This window comes from Artemia franciscana, chromosome 15, assembly GCF_032884065.1.
Source record: "Artemia franciscana chromosome 15, ASM3288406v1, whole genome shotgun sequence".
Lineage (NCBI taxonomy): Eukaryota > Metazoa > Arthropoda > Branchiopoda > Anostraca > Artemiidae > Artemia > Artemia franciscana.
Window position 1 is genome coordinate 22,754,365 of NC_088877.1, and position 21,672 is coordinate 22,776,036.

Sequence of the window (21,672 nt, forward strand, 5' to 3'; positions counted from 1 at the left end):
AAACTAGACAAAGGGACCACCCCAGTAAAGTGATAGAGACAATTGTCTCTGCCAGAACGCCCAATTGCCGACAATAAAGAAACAGGTTCTACATAGAAGTAAACGTTTCAAATCAGAAACCTCCGCTCTGTCTCGCAAGATATGACGCAGACCACGCCCAGAAAGCTCTAGGCTGTCCCCACCAACTCTGTCTCCCGTCGCGTACAATGCAAAGAAGCGTTTTCCCACATTCCTGCTTTGTAACGCCCGTCCTGTTTGCAATAAAACAGATGAGATTGACGTAGTATTACGGCAGAACAATGTTGCCGTTGCAGCCATAACAGAAACTTGGAACCTGACTGAAGTGACAAGAAAACCCACTAGTTGTGCCCTATATGTCAGAACAAGACAAGCTCTCGGTGACCAGAGACTCGGCGGTGGTGTAGCTATTTGTGTGCGTGAAGATATCCCTATGAAGGAGCTACGTGAACTCGAAAGTACTAAACATGAGGCTGTTTGTGTTTGGTGTAAACCATCAGCCATGCCGCGTGGTTGCTCATGCAATCATCTTTGCTTCAATCTACTACCCAGAAAGTGCTAAAAACTGCCGTAATCTAGTGACATACCTCCAAAAGACTGTCGACCACCGTCGTGCTTTTTACTGAAACCCTTGTATTATTCCGGCTGGGGACTTTACACAAACTAAGAAAAGCTGGCTAGCATCGTGCCTCTCCCTCAATCAGGTTGTAAATTTCCTAAAACATGAATCCGGCAGGATACTGAATTTAATCCTGAGCAACTGTGAGACATATTACCAAACCCCCAGCAACAAGTTTAAAATGTTTCACAAGCATTTCGGGTGGGATAGGGTCAAGAAACACAGGAGTGGACTTCAAGAGATTTATCTTCATTATATTTGATTTAGTGGAATTTACTTTCATATTTAGGTTCTTAGCTTCATCCGAAATACGAGTTAGGATTTCGAGGGGTAACTTTTAACATTGTTGTGACATACTTCAAGGATTGAAAGATCATTCACGAATTTCCAACTTTGGGAGAATTCCTTACCAATATTGTTAATCATAACTAGAAATAAAAGTGGTCCCAATAAGGTTCCTTGAGGAATTCTACAGTATATAGGGAGGGGGTTAGAGAAAATGTTTTTGTATTTTACAACTTGAGATCTATTTGAAAGAAACGATATAACAATATTTACCAAGAGAGAATCTAAGTTCAAAGTTAACAAGTAGTGAATAAATTAGGGTAGTGGTGACTAATGAATGGCTTTGCCTTTCTAATTTTGTTGTTTTTGGCATTGTTTGGCCAGCTTTTTAGTTGTTGTGCTACTTTTAATAATATTTTTTTTATTTGCTTGGTTTTATGCCACCAAAATGTGAACTTGTTCCTTTGGGGCTTGTGATAAGACATCTTTTGAAATTAATTATTTTATCTTGTATCAATTTACATGTACATGGGTTGAAACAACAGACATGTTGGGAGAATAGATGAGAAATATACAATTTTAGCTAGATACTGTATAATATTTGCACATTAGTGGCAGTTGTAGAGTTGGGGATAAAGTATAGTGGGCTGTATCCAAACTGTATCAAGTACAGTTATTCACTGCCCTTTAGAGAGAGAATGAATAGAGGTAGGTACTTCAAAATACCTTCATAAAAATACTTTAGTATGATAACACCATCCCTGAAAGTTTCATGTTCCTAACCTAACCCCCAGCAACAGGGATAGCTCCAGAACATTTACTGTGTGAGCAGGGGGGGGGGGCAAGAGCAGTTCAGATCAAGAGAGTCAAGGGACATGGGTTATACAATAGTTTTTATTATTATTTATTAATACCAAATAGGGTAAGCTTTGAAGCTTGTTGCAATAAACATAATAAAAAGAAGTTATGACAATACTGACAGCATAATACACACATATAAATCTATGAAAATAACAACTAAAATAAACACTGACAAATAATACTATAAATGATTTACTTTGAAATTGGGTTTCTGTTAGTTTTGTTTTGAATATGTTTATGTCATCTGTTAGAATTGTTTCAGGTGGAAGGTCATTCCATGGCTTCCACACCCTGCTGTAAACTGAATGTTGACCTATTTTCCTTCTGAAAGAGGGGAGTACAATTTATGTGGGTGATAACAGGTCCTGTTAGTGTTGTTAAATGTGAAGAACAATGATGTACTTATATTATCAATGCCTTTGATTATATGCAATGTGTTAATAATGTCTGCCCTATCCCTTTGGAATTGAAGACTTGGTAATCCTAGCCTGTGCAGTCTATTTTCATATGGCTAAAGTTTAAAATAAGGTACAAGCTTAGTTCCTTTTTGCTATAACTTTTCAACCCTTACTCTGTCTTTTTTATTCAATGGATACCATAATGGTGAATTATATTTATGTATAGGTCAAACTGTTGATTTATAAATGGTAATGAATGAATGGAGATTAAACTTACAGAAATTGCATCTGAGACATAATAGCTGATAGTTTGCCTTAGGAGTTACTTCAGAGACATGCCTTTCAAACCTATGACTACAATCAAAATGAAAACCAATGTCACAGACATTTTCAACAGGTAAAATTGAATGCCCAGCAAGATGGTAATGGTAACTTTGTTCTACTTTGTAAAAGTAATGGATGACCCTACACCTATTTTTGTTGACAAACATGGAGTTAACATTACACCAATTGTGCACTGTATCCAAGTCTTTTGAAGCAATGATAGTTCATCTGAATTTTTCAAGGAGCAGTAAAGCTTTACATCATCTGCAAACATTTTAACTGTGGAATGGTGCACAACAAGAAGCAAGTCATTGATGAGAAGGTAGAAAAGTACCAGACCAAGGCAACTACCTTGTGGAATGCCACTTAAAACCATCTCAGCAGAGGAGAAAGCATCACCTACAATCACTTTCTGCATCCTACCTGATAGATAATCATCAATCCAATTCAACCTTCTCTGAATTATTGAGGGGCAACATCCCATGGCAGAGCTACTGCTCCCTAACTCTAACTGTGCAAAATATCAAGCCCAAATTATATGATTCTAATGCATTCTTCTGTCTATCACTTGTTATTCTGATTTTGGTAAAATTCTAGTTAATTGACTTCTTGCTATGTCAGAAAGGGTTTAGGTTAGGGAAAGGAAGCTTTCAGGGATGGGTCTACAGGCTAAAGTATGTCCTGGGAAGGCATTTAAAGTACCCACCTCCACTCCTTCTCCCTCTACAGGGCCTTGAAACCTATTGAAATTTTGACAAAACAACATTTTACCTTAATTTTCAGTTACTAGTTGCTTTTTCTCTGCCTTTAGTTCTGAAAATGCAATTCCTGATATTTGAGTAGGATTTTGAGCCATATCAATGTTGTTTTTTTTTTTCAAAATGTAGTAAATGTATTTGTATATCTTTAAAACCTTTATAAAATGGAATTGAGCAAAGTTATGAAGCTGAAAACAATTTTGTTGTGCTTCAATTGAGCGGAAGATCTATTTTGCAATGTTTAATTTTTATAACACATATTTTCAAAGGTCATCAAAGGTCAAGACCCTCTAGAGGGAGAAGGAGTGGTGGTAGTTGCTTCAAAATAACTTCCTGTGACATTCTTCAGTCTGTAGCTTCATCCCTGAAAGTTTCATTTTTTCTAACCTAAACCCTTTCTGAGATAGCAAGGAGTCAATTAACTAGAATTTTACCCTGATTTTTGTTTTGTCACAGTTGATTTAATTCACAGATAGTCCTACAAGGGTTGAAACAATAGACACAGATTGGGAGAATAAATAGGAACTATATAATTTTGGCTTGTATTTGCACATTAGGGGGGGAGGGGTAAAAAAGCAGGGCTGTATCCAAAATGTGGTATGTAAGTGCTTTTATTCTGAATATTAGTAAGAATAAACTGTCTTAGTAATATGTTCCTTTCTCTAGGGACATACTCTTGCTACAAATGCCACTCTAACCATTTAAATTAGCAATACAACTGGAAATTTTGGGGGAGGAGTCCCTCATGTCCCCTTATCTACACCTATGTTCAGGAAATCATTTATATTCTGGATGTATGCTAAGCTAATAGAGTTCATTTACAAGTGAAATTCTATTTTAGCTACTTCTTGCTATCTAGGCTGGGAAACTGAAAATTATTGTGTTGTACTCCCCTTAAGTAAATCTGTTTTGCAATGTTTCACTTTTATAACAAAGTTTCTTAAAAGTCACTGCCCTCTAAAGGAAGGAGTGAAGGTAGGTGCTTCAAAATACCTCTAAGGACAAACTTTTGTCTGTAGACTCACCCCTGAAAGTTTCATTTTCTGAACCTTCGCCATTTCCAAAGTAGTAAAAAGTAGCTAACGTAGCATTTTACCCATTTAGCCTATGTGTTCCAATTAATTGTAAATCATACTTCCAAAGGACTCTCAGTACCTGAGTTTTTTAAGTGCTATTTCAGACTATCTATCGATTTGGCCAATTTCTGGTCCTTCCATTTTTCTTTGAGTATAATTAAATTTCCGAATTTTCCAGTTATGTCAATCACGTATCTTAGACAGGTTTTTATTCTTCCCATCCAGTTTCATCCTGATCTCACCGCTTTAAGTATTTTCTAAGATTTCCGGTCCCCCCCAACTGCCCCCCCAATTAGGCTGGATCCGGTTGAGATTTAAAATAAGAGATCTAAGTCACGAGATCCTTCTAAATATGAAGTTTCATGAAGATCCGATCACTCCTTCGTAAGTTTTTTAACTTACGAAGGAGTAATACGTCGTTTTTTCCAATTTTGCTGAATTAACCCCCCCCTCCCCCCGAATAGAGCGGATCCGTTCCAATTATGTAAATCACTTATCTAAGACTTCTGCTTATTTTTACCACCAAGTTTCCCCCCGACCCCTCCACTCTAAGTGTTTTCCAAGTTTTAGGTTTCCCCTTCCCTACTCCCCGCCCCCAATGTCACCAGATCCAGTCAGAATTTAAAATAAGAGCTCTGAGACACGACATCCTTATAAATATCAAATTTCATTGAGATCCGATCACCCGTTCGTAAGTTAAAATACCGCATTTTTTCTAATATTTCAGAATTAACCCCTCCCCCCTAACTACCCCAAAGAGAGCGGATCCGTTCCGGTTATGTCAATCATGTATCTAAGACTTTTGGTTATTTTCCCCACTAAGTTTCATCCCGATTCCTCCACTCTAAGTGTTTTCCAAGATTTTAGGTTTCCCCCTCCCAACCCCCCCCCCCCAATATCACCAGATCCGGTCGGGATTTAAAATAACAGCTCTGAGACATGATATCCTTCCAAACATCAAATTTCATTAAGATCTGATCAACCGTTCGTAAGTTAAAAATACTTCAATTTTTCCGAATTAACGGGCCCCCCACTCCCCCCCCCCCCCAGATGGTCAAATCGGGAAAACGACTATTTCTAATTTAATCTGGTCCGGTCCCTAATGCGCCTGCCAAATTTCTTCGTCTTAGCTTACCTGGAAGTGCCTAAAGTAGCAAAACCGGGACCGACAGACCGACAGAATTGGCGATTGCTATATGTCACTTGGTTAATACCAAGTGCCATAAAAAAACAAGTTTTTTTTAACTGAAAGTAAGGAGCAACATTGAAACTTAAAACGAACAGAAATTACTCCGTATATAAAAGGGACTGTTCCCTCCTCAATGTCCCGCTCTTTAAGCTAAAGGTTTTTACTGTTTTAAAAAGTAGATTTGAGAGAAAGAGTCAAACTTTACCGTAAAGAAGTTTGTCGTAATTAACTTTAAATAAGAAGCAACTCAGCCCAGTAGGAACCAAAACACTAAATAACAAAATTTTGATAACAATAGATACATTAAAAGAATTGACTTTTTATGCTGATTCCAAATATACAAGATTCATCAAGTTCAATTCTACTCATCAAAAGCTATGAGTCTGGGAGAATTTGCCTAATTTTTAAAATAGGGGGAAACGTCCCCAAAAGTCAAAGAATTTTATTGAAAATTGTATCATCAGATTCAGTGTACCAGAGAACAGGTACTCGAGATCTTTCAAGCCCCCTCTAAAAAAAAACTGAATTTTGAATACTTAAAAAAAACTGAAAACTGAGTACCAGAAGAAAGATCATCCAAAGGTGGATGCATGCAAATTGTTTGTGTTTGTTCTTCCCAGGGGCGATCGATATTGAAGCAAAGGTCCGAGAAGATCATGAGAGGAATAAATTGAATAGAAATGAGAAATTCAAGTACCCTTTATAGGTGACCAGGTGTCCTAACAACTCCTGAAATACAAAGGCCATTCAATTAGAATCAAAGGCTTTTTTAAAAGTACTAAAAAACTTTAGCACAAAGAGAATAGTATTGAGGAGGGGCAGCCTCCCTCTTAGACAGAATAATTTCCGTTCGTTTGAGTTTTAGCGTTGCCCCTTACCTTCAGTGAGAAACTTAACCAAGAAAGTATATTATATTCCCACTACTGAACTGAATTAAAATACTTTGATATTTGCCAATATTTGCTTACCTTATCATAGTTGGATTATTAGTTGGATTATTAATTTGATTTGGAGGAGATAGGCCAAACTTTTTTCCCAGTCTTATACAACATTCCCGTCAACATACGTTCCTGCAAAAAGAAATACTGATATTATAATAATCAGAATTTAAAACACTTATAGACAAATGGCAAAAATGATTTTATCTTTTTTCTTGTTTCTTTCTGAGAATCAGTAAGATTTCCCAGCTAATTACACATTATACATGCCACAAAGGGTATATTTTTATACCCTTTTATATACAAAATGTGTATATTTTTTATATACTTGTATATATTATATATATGTTTTAAGTCAAACCCTGACATTACTGTAACCCCAACTTTCATTAAAGTGAAAGCAACCAAAGCTAATCTAACCTGTATTCGAGTCTCTCTCTCTCTCTCTCTCTCTCTCTCTCTCTCTCTCTCTCTCTCTCTCTCTGTCTATATCTGTGTATATTTTATACACAAAGGCAATATTTTCAAGTAGTGGTCTTTCCACTGCCCACAGTGAACATCAAAGGCATAAGCTAGGAGGATATCCATGAACAAGTACGGAGGGATCCCTAAATATTGGCCCAAAAATCTCTCCAAGAAAATTAGGCCAACAACTTACTTTGAGAGATCCCTTTTTAAATGGTCATTCCCAAAACTCTTTTGATTCCTGCTAAAAGACGCATTGCATTGCTTTGTACTGCTCACTATTTCTTTTCCCCAATAATGATCAAAAGATATAAGGTTGACATGAATGTGACATTGTCATGTGAGATTGCCATTTCTTAGTGAAGATTGTAATTTTCATGTGCCATGTATGACATTGCTATGTGTGTGAGTGTGTCATGTGAGCAACCAGCTAGACAGACATCATTTTGTACTGCCCAGTATTTCTTTTCCCCAATTGATCAAAAGATATAAAGCTGTCATGAATGCGACATTGTCATATATAAGTTAAAATACATGAAAACCAGAAATCCTAGACGGAATGAATATCTTGAGACGAACAAGGGATTTGTTCAATTGCTGGCAAGTGGAGTTTAAGGTAAGAAATTAAGAATACCTAAACTTGAATTTCAGATTGGTCTGGAACAATTCATAGAGTATCACAGCTATTGGAGCTAGAAACAAGTTACTTTATTTTTCCTTGCTATAGCCTACAACTAGAATGTTGATTAGAATTGGAACTATTCAATTTAGCCATTGTAACAATAATAAACAGCACATACATAGATCTAGAGGCCCAGCTAGAGCTTGGAAAGCTGTTTCCTCCTCTATTTGCAAGGCTTTAACGATTATGTTAACAAAAATTAGTCCAACCCTATTTTGGCAACTTTGTCTGGGCTAACAGCAGTATTAGTCAAGATAAGAGCGCTAAAATGGAAGGTAGTTGATTTATTTACAGAAATAGTCAATCTCCTAAACCTATTCCATTACTTGAAGGTCATAATAGAATCAAATGGGTGTTATGTCCTATCCTTAAGGCCTTATTTTGGCTCCTGTTTAAAAGTGCTGACAAGAGCCCCTATTATCGAGCTTTTTGTGCACCAAAATTCCTCCTACGAAGGAACTACTATAATAAAAAAAAGAGAAGTATCATTCAATTCCCTAATCATAATGCTTTCCAAATATAATAATTACTGCTGTCACAACTATACCCTAGCCACTACAATGGGCCTAGATATAGCCCTAAATAATATTTTCCTCAATTATTTTCATTGCTGCAACATTAACTATGCCTCTGTTAAACAGGCAAACAATACTGCTTGTAATTTATAAAAAAAAACACCACAAATAAGTTTTTCAAAGAAAAGTAAAGAACACCAAGCAAAATAAAAATAAATCGGCAAAAATAAAATCAAATAATCTACCAGCCATAAGACTACCATAAGTCAGAATGAATTAAAATCAATAACCGAGTCAAACTCAAAACGAGCAGAAATTAACATGAGTAGGGCCCAAAACCCCTATGCCTTCCCAAGGCCAGAACATAATTTGAAAAAATAAAATAAAAAAGAATGCACATTGTCAGTTTAATATAAATATACTGATATTTATTAATCAAAAAGTTAATTTACTAAAGTTATAATAGTAAAAACATTAAAAAATTTTCAGTAAAGTTCACATTATGTTCTGGCCTTGGGAAGGCTTAGGGGTTTTGAGCCCTAATCTTGTTAATATCTTCTTGTTTTGAGTTTGACTTGGTTATTTACTCGGGTTTCATTTATTTATCGATGCTGACTTGTGTTGATTTTATGCTTGGTAGACTATTTGATTTTATTTTCACTCATTTTTGGTTAAATAGGGTTCTTTACTTTTCTTTGAAAAACTTATTTTGTGGAAAAAGTTTTTTTTTTAATTAATTTATGTTTGTTTATATTGACATAGTCTTTTCAGGGAAAAAGAAAATGATAGTTAAAATCTTTTCGTTTTTTTTTGAGAATTTATAGTTTGGCCTGCTATTTGTATGCTGGAGAATATTTTTAAGCAATTTTTAACAACATAGACCCTTTTAAAAATCTGGAAACAAATAGTGGTGTTTAATTCAGATTCATACGTCCTCTAGTTGACCTGAAATAGAAAACTTGGTACCATTCACAAAAAAATCGGTCTACTCTCTTGAGCAGCTTGGATACACTTACACTATTTTGATCTGGCTAAATTTTAAGAGCAGAAGTAGCAAAAGAAGTAGCCCCAACAGTTTGAACATGATACCCTCAGTCATTCTTGGGATATTGCTGAGATGCCTTGTTGGGAATTAGCATTAACACAGTACATTTTGTTTAAATCTTTAATCAACATTTAATTTTTAAACATAATGGGCGAATTGCACCACTGTACGGGGTTGACCTACACAATAGCCCAAGAGATAAGTTACAAGACTGTTCAGCTATAATGAAGCAAAATAGCTAACTTAAATTTTGATAGGAAGTTTTTGGAAAATTATGAGCTAAAGTGGAGGGCTAATTGCCCTCAAATCACTTTTGACTCTTAACAAGAGCTTAACTAACAAAAGCTCATATGGCACTTGTGACGAGGCGAGAAGAGCTAAGAGCCAAGAGATCATATGGTATGAGCTCTAACAAAATTCTATGAATCAATAGATTGATTTAAAAAGGAAAATAAGAGGCTTAATGCCGGTCAAGATTTAAAATAAGAGCTCTGAGTCACAAAGTCCTTCTAAATATCAAAATTCATTAAGATGCGATCACCCACTCGTAAGTTATAAATACCTAATTTTTTCTAATTTCTCCTCTCCCTTTTGCCCCCCAGATGGTCGAATCTGGGAAAACGACTTTATCAAGTCAAATTGTGCAGCTCCCTGACACGCCTACCAATTTTCATCGTCCTAGCACGTCCATAAGCACCAAACTCGCCAAATCACTGAACCCTCCCCCCAACTCCCCCAAAGAGAGTGAACCCAGTACGATTCTGTCAATCACGTATCAAGGATATTTGTTTATTCTATCCACCAAGCTTCATCCCGATTCCTACACTCCAAGTGTTTTTCCAAGATTTCCCCCTCCAAATCCCCACAAAGTCAAAAGATCTGGTCGGGATTTGAAATAAGAGCTCTGAGACATGAATTCCTTCTAAAAATCAAATTTCATTACGATCCGATCATCTATTCGTAAGATATAAATACTCCAATTTTCATGTTTTCCAAGAATTCCGGTTCCTTCCTCCAACTCCCCCGAATATCACAGGATCTGGTCGGAATTTGAAATTAGAACTTTAAAGCACAAGATCCTTCTAAACATCAAATTTCATTAAGATCTGGTCACCCTTTCGTAAGTTACAAATACCTCAATTTTCAAAATTACCCCCCCCCCCCAATTCCACCAAAGAGAGCAGATCCGGTCCAGTTATGTCAGTCACGTATCTTAGACAGGTTTCTATTCTTCCCATCCAGTTTCATCCTGATCTCACCGCTTTAAGTATTTTCTAAGATTTCCGGTCCCCCCAACTGCCCCCCCCCCCCCAATTACGCTTGATCCGGTTGAGATTTAAAATAAGATATCGGAGTTACGAGGTCCTTCTAAATATGAAGTTTTGTGAAGATCCGATCACTCCTTCGTAAGTTAAAAATACATCATTTTTCTTATTTTTCAGAATTACCCCCCCCCCCCTCGCAATTGAGCGGATCCGTTCCAATTATGTAAATCACGTATGCAAGACTTCTGCTTATTTTTCCACCCAAGTTTCATCCCAATCCCTCCAATCTAAGCGTTTCCCATCATTTTAGGTTTCCCCACCCCAAAGTCACCAGATCCGGTCAGGATTTAAAATAAGAGCTTTGAGACACAATATCCTTCTAAAAATCAAATTTCATGGAGATCCAATCACCCGTTCGTAAGTTAAAAATACCTCATTTTTTCTAATTTTTCAGAATTAAACCCCCCCCCCCCCAACTACCCGAAAGAGAGCGGATCCGTTCTGGTTATGTCAATCATGTATCTAGGACTCGTGTTTTTTTCCACCAAGTTTCATCCCGATCCCTCCACTCTAAGTGTTTTGCAATTTTTAGGTTTCTCCCTCCCAACCCCCCCCCCCCCCTCCCCCAATGTCACCAGATCCGGTCGGGTTTAAAATAAGAGCTCTGAGCCACGATATCCTTCTAAATATCAAATTTCATTGAGATCCGATCACCCGTTCGTAAGTTAAAAATACCTCATTTTTTCTAATTTTTCAGAAATACCCCCCCCCCCCCCAACTACCCAAAAGAGAGCGGATCCGTTCCGTTTAGGTCAATCATCTATCTAAGACTTGTGTTTATTTTTCCCACCATGTTTCATCCCGATCCCTCCACTCTAAGTGTTTTCCAAGTTTTAGGTTTCCCCCTCCCAACTCACCACCCCCATCACCAGATCCGGTCAAGATTTAAAATAAGAGCTCTAAGACACGATATCCTTCTAAACATCAAATTTCATTGAGATCTGATCACCCATTCGTAAGTTGAAAATACCTCATTTTTCTAATTTTTAAGAATTACTCCCCCCCCCAACTACCCCAAAGAGAGAAAATCAGTTCCGATTATGTCAATCATGTATGTGGGACTTGCGCTTAATTTTCTCATCAAGTTTCATCCCGATCCCTCCACTCTAAGTGTTTTCCAAGATTTTAGGTTTCCCCCCTCCAACTCCCCCCAATGTCATCAGACCCAGTCGGGATTTAAAATAAGAGCTCTGAGACACAATATCATTCCAAACATCAAATTTCATTAAAATCCAATCACCCGCTCATAAGTTAAAAATACTTCATTTTTTCTATTTTTCCCGAATTAACCGGCCCCCAATCCCCCCCCCCAGATGGTCAAATCGTGAAAATGACTATTTCTAATTTAATCTGGTCCGGTCCTTGATACGCTTGCCAAATTTCATCGTCCTAGCTTACCTGGAAGTGCCTAAAGTAGCAAAACCGGGACTTTAGGTTTTCCCCCTCTAACTCCCCCCAATGTCATCAGATCCGGTCGGGATTTAAAATAAGAGCTCTGAGACACAATATCATTCCAAACATTAAATTTCATTAAGATCCAATCACCCACTGATAAGTTGAAAATACTTAATTTTTTCTATTTATTGCGAATTAACCGGGCCCCCACTCCCCCCCCCCCCAGATGGTCAAATCGGGAAAACGACTATTTCTAATTTAATCTGGTCCGGTCCCTGATACGCTTGCCAAATTTCATCGTCCTAGCTTACCTGGAAGTGCCTAAAGTAGCAAAACCGGGACCGACAGACAAACCGACAGAATTGGTGACTGCTATATGTCACTTGGTTAATACCAAGTGCCATAAAAACTTGTGGACCTCACTGGGAACCAGTACAAATCCATATAATTTTAGGTACCATATTCCAAGTGTTGTATTCTGGCTTGTCTAGTACATGGCATATTAGCTCACTATTCTGACTGGCAGACAAGAGGCAGAAAATTCTTTTCTGACTGGCAGACAAGTCCCTGATACGCTTGCCAAATTTCATCGTCCTAGCTTACCTGGAAGTGCCTAAAGTAGCAAAACCGGGACCGACAGACAGACCGACAGAATTGGTGACTGCTATATGTCACTTGGTTAATACCAAGTGCCATAAAAACTTGTGGACCTCACTGGGAACCAGTACAAATCCATATAATTTTAGGTACCATATTCCAAGTGTTGTATTCTGGCTTGTCTAGTACATGGCATATTAGCTCACTATTCTGACTGGCAGACAAGAGGCAGAAAATTCTTTTCTGACTGGCAGACAAGTCTACTACAGACACATGCCTGGTATAGAAATAGATTATTTGTAGCATTTGGCATACCCAGTGCATACTCTTTATATTATATTTCTAATGTTTGGCACACCATATGCTGGCCTAAATAGACCTAGTTTTGGTAAAATTCTAGTTAATGGACTTCTCGCCATCTCAGAAAGGGTTTAGGTTAGGAAAATAAAACTTTCAGGGATGGATCTACAGGCTAAAGTATGTCCTGGGAAGGTATTTTAAAATACCCATCTCTACTCCTTCTCTCTCTAGAGGGCCCTGAAATTTGCCTACATGACAGGTCTATTACCTATTGAAATTTTGAAAAAACAGCATTTTCCTACATTTTCATTTACTTGTTGCTGTTTTGTGCACGTAAGATTTTGATTCTTAATCTCTGCCTTTAGTTTTGAAAATGCAGTTCCTAGAAATAGATTATTTGTAGCATTTGGCATACCCAGTGCATACTCTTTGCATTATATTTCTAATGTTTGGCATACCCCATGCCATATGCTGGCCTAAACAGGCCTAGTTTTTAAACCATACTATAGGCTAATTTTTAGTTGAAAAAAGTAGAATGATTAGCCCAATGCCTATATTATATAGTCTATGTTTTTTGAGATTCTTGTTTCAACTGGATTTTTAAGGTAAAGTAGGGGTAAAATTCTACTTTAGCTATTAATACAATAGAAGACTGTAAAAAGCTAGTAATACAAACAATAGAAGACTATAAAAATGAACCACTTCTAGCTTGTACTACCTATACTAGGGCAGATGAGAGCTACTTAGTTTATAACTGCTTTTAATATTTCTATGAAATTTGAAAGAGTTTGCAAAATGACCAGAAAATGATAAAAAGGAAAAGTATCCCAGTCATCATCACTTTATAACTTTGATGACCTTTGTAATTTAACTTATAGCATCACTAAATATGTCCAAGTACAACAGAAATTTAGTATTATATAGAATCTATAGTGGCAGTGACGTTTTGTGTGTACACATTTTGTGCAACTGAAAAGTAAGCTAATCTGATCAAGCTAAAAACACAAACATTCATGCAGAATAATTTTGGAACCAAAAAAATGGATAGTTTTTTTTAATTACTTTTCCTAATGGTTTCTTGAAAAAAAAAAAGTTCAGCTTGGTTCCTGAGGGTTATCAAAGGTCTTTTACCAAGGAGTAGCCTATGTAATAATTTCATTTGGTAGGATGAGGGGGAGATTTGTAAAATATTCCCTAGTTCACAGTCTATTATATAGAAGTACTGCATTTAAAACAACTTTTTATTTTAGGACTGGGATACATAGGCTATAACATAACACCCAGATGTTTTCTTTATTATACAGGAGAACAACAATAATATTTTTAAGCTTATTTACAGAGCTTTGATTGAAATCAGAAAATAGGGCTGTAAAGTTCAGTAACATGGCTTTGCTACTCATATAAACTACAAATAAACAAAGCAAGTAATTGAGCAAGATAAAAATGAAGTTGAATCCCCAGGCTGATAACAGAAAATGATAAGCAAATATCTAGGACACAGAACAAAGCAAAAATTTTGAGCATACTTTAATGGTTGAAAAAACTAACAAAAAAACAACCTTGGCCGGTCTCCAAATTCCTGCTTAAAACTTCTCAGTATTTGATCTAAGTCCCTCTCATCAACATAATATCCTCTCTGATGACATAGCTAAAAGAGGAAAAAGTATAAGCGGAATAACTTAGTTTTCTTTGTTCTCTTTTTTTAAATCTCTTTCTCATAAATCACTATATTTTAATGCAAAGAGCCTTAAACTACTAACAGCCTTAAACTACTCTGAACAGCTGTCAAAACATTTTCATAGGTTTTCTCTAAACAGCCAGCAATCTGACATATAGTTTTTAATAAGAGTATTTTATTCTTTCTTGACTGTTTCAAACATGAATACTATCACCATACATACTAGCAAAAACACACACATACTACATGACCATTATTACTACAACTGATACTACTACAAACAGCTCACCACAGCACCAAGTTGCCCGAGGCCAACACAGCTATGCAAGCTCCTCCTCCAGCCTAATCTATTCAAAGCCTCTCTCTTTACACCCTCCCAGGAAGTTCTCATTTCCTGTAAATCTTTCTTTGTTGTATCTTTTAAATCTTTAAATCTTTTTAATCTTTCTTGTAAATCTTCAACATCCATCCACCCCAACTGAAAACAACCTACTTTCCATTTAGCACTTTCCAATTTTTGGAACTGGAGCACTAGGTGGCTGGCCAAAAAGGAAAATCTTTGACAATATGTCATCCTTCATCCAGAGAATATGCCCTAGCCATCTCAACCTTTCTCTCATTATTACCCTAGAAATCAAGATTGAACCAACCTTTTTGTAGAGCCTAATACTTGAAATACAGTCAGTAAGCTGGGTATCCAAAACAATCTGTAGGCAATTTCTTTGGAAAACGTCATCTTCATCTGCTTTTCAGCACACTTAAACCTGAATCGCTATTTGACCTCTGTAGCTTCTAATTTTCTAGTCTTCATTTGCAGACTTATCCTCCTATTCTTCCAAACTTCTTTTAACCATGAAAAACCAACCTGAACCTTGTCAATTCTACTTTTAACACCTTCAGTGCTCCCATTATTTTTACTAATAATGCTACGAAGGTAAGTGAAACTGTCCACCTGATCAATTTTCACATTACCTTAGGTCACCTTTTCATCCTCACTTTTTCTTAGCCTTAGCGATTTAGTCTTCTTAACATTTATTTTCAAACCTATTCTGGCATCCTGAACATGTAAAACCTCTGAAAGTTCATTCATTTTGCTCACACTTCATCTAGGATGCTTAAATCATCAGCATAATCCAAGCCCAGGAGAGTTTTTCCTCCCCATTTGATTCTGTGGTCTCCCATTGCCTTTCATGTGCTTCTTAAGACAAAATCCATCAAAATAATCCATATAAACATGGATAGAACAGAGCCTTGCTTAACTCCTGATTTAATATGAAATCAACTGCTAACCTCATTTCCTACCTAAACTGCAGCAGCTTTTTTCTTGTACATAGCACTAACCGCTTTAATGTATTTGTCTGGTATACCATACAAGGATAAGACCTTTGATGAAGCTTTTCTATTAACAGAATCAAATGCTTGCTTATAATCTGTAAAACTGAGGACCAAAGGTATTTGACAACTCAGGTACTTCTCAATTATTAATCTAAGAGTGAAAATGTTGTTGACACATCATCTACCCTTTTTAGAACCACACTGTTCTTCTCTTGAAACTTTGTCTACAGCCTCTCTCAGTCTAAAAATATCATATTACTAAGTAATTTGCTACTTACAGAGACCAGACTAATGCCTTGATAGTTATAATACTTACTCAAACACCTTTCTTGTACAGTGGTTTAATTCAGGCTTCCCTAAAACTGCTAGGTACTTTCCCTTTTTTAAATCATATTCCTAATCTTCAGTAACTTATTTCTAACCTCAGCACCACCATAGTTAAGGAACTCATTCACCACATAATCAGCAGCTATAGCCTTATTATTTTTTTATACTTTTAGTACTGCTAATTCTTCCTCGTAAAACAAATGTTCCTTCACTTTCAAGGTATCACAAACTTTTTCAATTTTCCCTACATCTTTTCTTGCAATTCTATCTTGGGTTAGCATATTCTCAAAATGTTCTGCTCATCTCTCTTTCATTATCACTAATTGTGGCTTAATTCCTATCTTTGACTGGGATAAGTCCAAATTGACTGCTTCCTCTCAATTTATTAATATACCAGTATAATATTTTCCTATTATTCTGTATAGCTGCATCTTCCAAATCCTCAACATTTTTATCCAAGGCCTCTGCTTCACATCTCCTAAGTTCATATTTTAATGCTTTCTTCACATTGTTTACATTCCTTTTGTTTTTGTAGGATTTATCATTCAGATAATTCTTGTACAAGCCCCTTCTCCTCTCTGTTAAACATAAAACCTGTCACTAATTTTCCTAGCTGCAGTCCTAACTTTCTTCCCTAAAATAACATCAGCAACTTGACAAACTGTTTTCCTAAAATTATTACATCCATCTCCCACATAGTCAAATTTTATACTACAGTTTAGTATTCAACTGTTCCTGAAAATTCTCTCTCAAATTCTCATCCTGGAGTCTAGCAATATCATAACTTCCTGGAAGGTAGTTACCCTTCTGAAATCTCAGCTTTAATTTAGCCCTATACTACCACATAGTAATCTTTACTTTTAGCATCAATAACACCACTCCTATATAACCTAGTATCTTCTATGGATCCTGCTGGAGTTTGGTTTAAAATAACATAATCAATAAGGTTTGCTGCTTTACCATCATTTGAATACCATGATAACTTATAGGCCATTTTATGACCAAACACTGTACTGGTTATAACTCGATTGTTATACCTACAAAATCACAAGAGTCTTTAGCCATTACTGTATTTTTTTTTCCTACACCAAATTTACCTAGGCTAGGATAACATCTATCTCTGTTTCTACTGACCTGTGGATTAAATCTCCTAATAAAAACACCATATTTCTACCTGGAACCCTGTCTATTTTCTCCTGTAACTGTAAGTAAAATTCATCTGAGCCATAGAGCCATCTATATGACCATTAGGCTGTCATTAAAAATTTAAATTTCCAACAAACATATTTTTCACAGAAAAAAACCTTTTTTGTGACACTAACACAATACAAATTCAGAGGAAAAATGAGCTGAAGAAGGAGTAAAAGGAAAAGAAGGCATGGTTTTTGTCTATTTGTTAGGTTTGAAGCATGGGTGCTGATAGTAACATGTAACATAACAAAATTAAATACAGGTATTTCTTTTTACAAGACAAGATCTTTATAAATCGAAAATTACAAAACAGGATGTAAAATAAAATATTTTTTTCAGTGAGACGCAGGGCGGAGGGAATTTTTCACAAACTTTGAATTTACCACCCTGGACCTCTAAAGTACATAATAAAGAAGTTAAAGTACCTAATTAATATCAAGATTATAAAAGCATATCAGCTGAGGTGCTTGTAATTTCCCACTAACTTCATGCTGTTGAATATCTATATGTAGATGGCTTTTCTAATTTAATGATACAATGGTGTTTAATAGTGTGCCAAGGGGCAGTGCCCCCCCCCAATAATGTAGAGAAAAACCATTATATATCCCATGCCCCTTGACTATCCATATATGGTCTCCTCTTGCCCCCTTCCCCCAATAAAATGCTGGAGATTTGCCCCTGCTTTTAAATACACTTATATTCACATTAGCCACCTATTTGAAATTTTTTTTTTTCATATTTAATTTTTGACAATGAAGTTTTTCTCCATACCATTTTATAAAAACTGTGCATTAGATATGCCTCTCTTTTGGTTTTACCCTAGATTTCTTTCAAGTTATACCTAGCTATATATACTATATTTGATTCAAAGCTTATTGGCTCTGCAGACTCATCAGTTATAAGATATTTCATACAGGAAGACCTGCATTGGCTTTCACTTTGAGCCTGCAAGTAAAAGCTTGAATTTAATATTCTAAAGTGCAAGTTACTGTACTTTGGGAGAGTGAACATAAAATGGCAGTGCTATATGCTTGGAGAGGATGGCTTGAGACAACCGATTGACTCTTCAGCAACTAGGAAAGATTTGGGAATTGTTGCTGATAAAAAATTAAAATTTCATTAATATGCACAAATGGCAGTTGTCAAAGCATTCCAGACTGTTGGCATAATCAAGCATACAATATGCAGCAGATCATTAAACAGTTTGTGGTAACAAACTTTAATTATGGAGCAATCCAGCTCAATAGTAACTGAAATTTTCAAAATCAGAATTATGATACTAATAGATACATCAAAAGAGTCTGATTTTTTTCCTGATTTCAAATATTTAAGTTTCATCAAGTTTATTCTTACCCTTGAAAAGCTACAAGCCTTAGAATATTTGCCTTGTTTTCAAAACAGCAGGAAACACCCCATAAAAGTCACAGAATCTTAATGGAAATCACACCATCAGATTCAGCATATCAGAGAACCTTCCTGTGGAGGTTTCAGGTTCATATCTGCAAAAAGTGGATTATTGTATTTTTTTTTGTCCAAAGAAAGATCACAGATGCATGTTTGTTTGTTTTTCTTACCAAGGCTGAACCCATTGGTCCTAGGATATTAAAAGAGGGCTCATTTAAACAAGAATTAAAAGTTCTAGTTATCTTTTTAAGTGACCAAATTATTAGAGGGCAACTAGACCCCCTCCTACACTCATTTTTTCTCAAAGTCACCCAATAAGATTTTGAGATAGCCACCTTGTTCAGCAAAGTCAAAAAATTTCAAAAATATTTCAATGAGGATGACCTAATCCCCCATAGTCCCTTTCATATATGGAATAATTTCTTTTCATCTGAGTTTTAATGTTGTTCCTTCCTTTCAGTTGGAAAAAACTGCTTTTTTTATTTAAACTAAAGTTGCAAGCAAACTATATAAGGGTCTTGTGTAACCATTGATAGAATTTGGGATGTATTTTGTAATACCCCTGAACAAGGGTGCTCAGCAGAAAACAAAACAAGTTCAAAGATGGGCAGCAAAAGCTGTTGATGGTTGCAAGAATCTTGGCTATCCATCTTGACTGAATAAACTACAGCTTCCAATACTTGTTAACTAATGCCAAAGAGGTGAATTTTTACAATGCTTTTGAATGGTGAATCTTAATATCAAAAGAATCATTGAGGACAAAGAGGCATAGTAAGAAGTCATCCCAGAAGACAGCAGATACCAGAGTGAGTAACCAATAATTCTCTGTTTCACTTTTATAAACAAACATTTTTAAAGATCCTCAAAGGCCAGTGCTTTCTAGAGAGAGAAGAAGCAGGGGTAGGTAGATCAAAATACCTTCCCAGAATAGACTTTGATAAATATTAAGCAGTTTATATAATTGACAAAAAAAAACTGAACTGTAAAATTCTAGTTGATTGACTTTTTGCTATCTCAGAAATAGGTTAGGAAAATGAAACTTTCAGGGATGGGTCTACAGGCTAAAGTATGTCCTGGGGAGGTATTTTGAAGTACCTATCTCTACTCCTTCTCCCTCTAGAGGGCCCTGATATCTGATAACCTTCAAAAATATGTGTGTTATAAAAGTGAAACCTTGCAAAATAGATCTTCTGCTTGAACGGAGTACAACAAAATTGTTTTCTGCTTCACAACTTTGCTCAATCCCAATTTATAAGGTTTAAAAATATGCAAATACATTTCCTAACTTTTGGAAAAAACATTGATATGGCTCAGAATTCTACTCAAATTACAGAAATTGCATTTTCAGAACTAAAGGCAGAGAAAAAGCAACTGGTAACTGAAAATTAAGGTAAAATGTTGTTTTGTCAAAATTTTAATAGGTATAACCTGTCATGTAGGCAAATTTCAGGGCTCTCTAGAGGGAGAAGGAGTGGAGGTGGCTACTTTAAAATACCTTCCTGGGATATACTTTAGCCTGTAGACTCATCCCTGAAAATTTCATTTTCCTAACTTAACCCCTTTCTGAGAAAGCAGGAAGTCACTCAACTAGAATTTCACACTAAACTGAACATATCCTAGATGCCCTTTTTTATGCTTTTTCTGAATATAATAATCACTTTTTTTCAAAATTCAGTTTTAAGCCTTTTTTAGACCCTTGAAAATGATAATTTCTTATGTTTATAATTTCTGTTTTATTTTGGATAAATATGGTTAAAATAGTGGTTTCAAACTTACTATTTCATTATAAAATCCATTTTGTTAAAGTTAGATGATTTGTAAGCAATGATTTGTCACAATTAAGCTGTCTAAAAAATTTAAAGTAACTTATCTATTTTTCTATCCACCATGTTTCTTCTGTTGGCTTTGGTATTTTTTGACATATAGGAGAAACAGCAGTTTTTATGCCGGCTAAAAAAAGAAAACATAGTGGAACTGTTTTCAATTTCTTTTTTATTCAACTTAGTCCTGACAAATCAATAGGCTAATTGTGAATTATACAACTTTTACAAAAGGGATTTTTATTGAAATGGTAAGTTTGAAATAAATATTTTAAACCATTTTTAAATCCAAAAATATGTATAGAAAATATCATCATTTTAGGTTCCTAAAGAGACTTAAAATTGATTTAGCAAGAAAAGTGATTGTTATATTCAGAAAGAGCAAAAAGTGGCATTGGGTGGTTGACTAGTATAGTCTGTGTTCACTTTATTCGTTGCTCAGTTATATAAACTGCTGGGTAATTACTCATACGTCTCTCAATAGATTCATCCCTAAAAGTTTCATTTTCATACAATAACTACTCACCAAGACAGCAAGAAATAGGCTAGCTTGTCTAGAATTTTACCACCTACAAGATACTAAACAATACCCCATCAAGAATTTTACTGATTTCTCACCCTTCAAGAGAACTTTAAGGGGACTAACAGTTTCTCCAAACCCTACTCACTTGAAGGGCTGTCTTCCTAAACACGCTAAAGCTTGAAAGTTTCAAATTCCTCATCCATTGTCTTAAATTAATTAGCACTAACGTTGCCAGACTCAAACTTTCTTCTTAAAATGCGAAAAAGTGAAATACACAGTTAAATTTTTTCAAATAAAAAAGTAATAAATTAGTGTATTGAAAACAATTTTTAATTATTTAACTATATAAAAATTATATTTTTTATATTTTAAAAAAAGCTAACAGTTTTTTATTATGATTATTTATTTTTTAGGATTATTATTAAATTATTTATTTTAAGGATTAAATTATGATAGATTATCGAAAGCAAAATTTTTTAAATTTTGGCAGAATGACATATTTATATCGAGACAGGCGATGAACTTCAATCATGGTGCAGTAATCATATCATGCAACATTAAATTGTTTTGTGAATTAAAACTGATAGTAGGCTTGTACTACTAT

The 21,672-nt window shown here is 35.6% G+C and overlaps 1 long non-coding RNA gene across 1 annotated transcript; it reads right to left on the minus strand.

Annotated features, from left to right (window-relative positions):
• Positions 1–6,515: 6,515 nt before the first annotated feature.
• Positions 6,516–21,422, minus strand: LOC136036200 (uncharacterized). The gene is made up of 3 exons (XR_010619659.1): positions 21,214–21,422; positions 14,350–14,438; positions 6,516–6,598 (listed from the first exon to the last, which is right to left on the minus strand). It is a non-coding gene; the product is annotated as an uncharacterized LOC136036200 (long non-coding RNA).
• Positions 21,423–21,672: the final 250 nt, after the last annotated feature.